This window comes from Penaeus monodon, chromosome 19 (assembly GCF_015228065.2).
Source record: "Penaeus monodon isolate SGIC_2016 chromosome 19, NSTDA_Pmon_1, whole genome shotgun sequence".
Lineage (NCBI taxonomy): Eukaryota > Metazoa > Arthropoda > Malacostraca > Decapoda > Penaeidae > Penaeus > Penaeus monodon.
Genome location: NC_051404.1, coordinates 12,047,809 through 12,048,046, shown reverse-complemented (window position 1 = coordinate 12,048,046; position 238 = coordinate 12,047,809). Strand labels below are relative to the sequence as shown.

At 34.9% G+C, this 238-nt stretch overlaps 1 protein-coding gene across 1 annotated transcript in view; it reads right to left on the bottom strand.

Annotated features, from left to right (window-relative positions):
• Positions 1-238, bottom strand: part of LOC119585330 (roundabout homolog 1-like) — a 189,296-nt gene that overhangs the window by 128,556 nt on the left and 60,502 nt on the right. The window lies entirely within an intron of this gene.

Sequence of the window (238 nt, the reverse complement as noted above, 5' to 3'; positions counted from 1 at the left end):
TCCAGCGCCAACAGCAATAACTAATTCGCCGATATTCCAAGCCGTAAAAAATAACAAGGAAGCGAAAATAACGAGCAAACATGGATAAAAGCGAATGTTGGAGAGGGAGAAGCAACAGGTTACAAAACTCTACTGACGAGCAACGAAAAAAATAAAAAGAAATGTAATAAACTCACAGTGGAAAAAAAGAAAAAAAAATAGTATCAAAAGCGAAAAAAAATGATACGTGTCGCAAAAT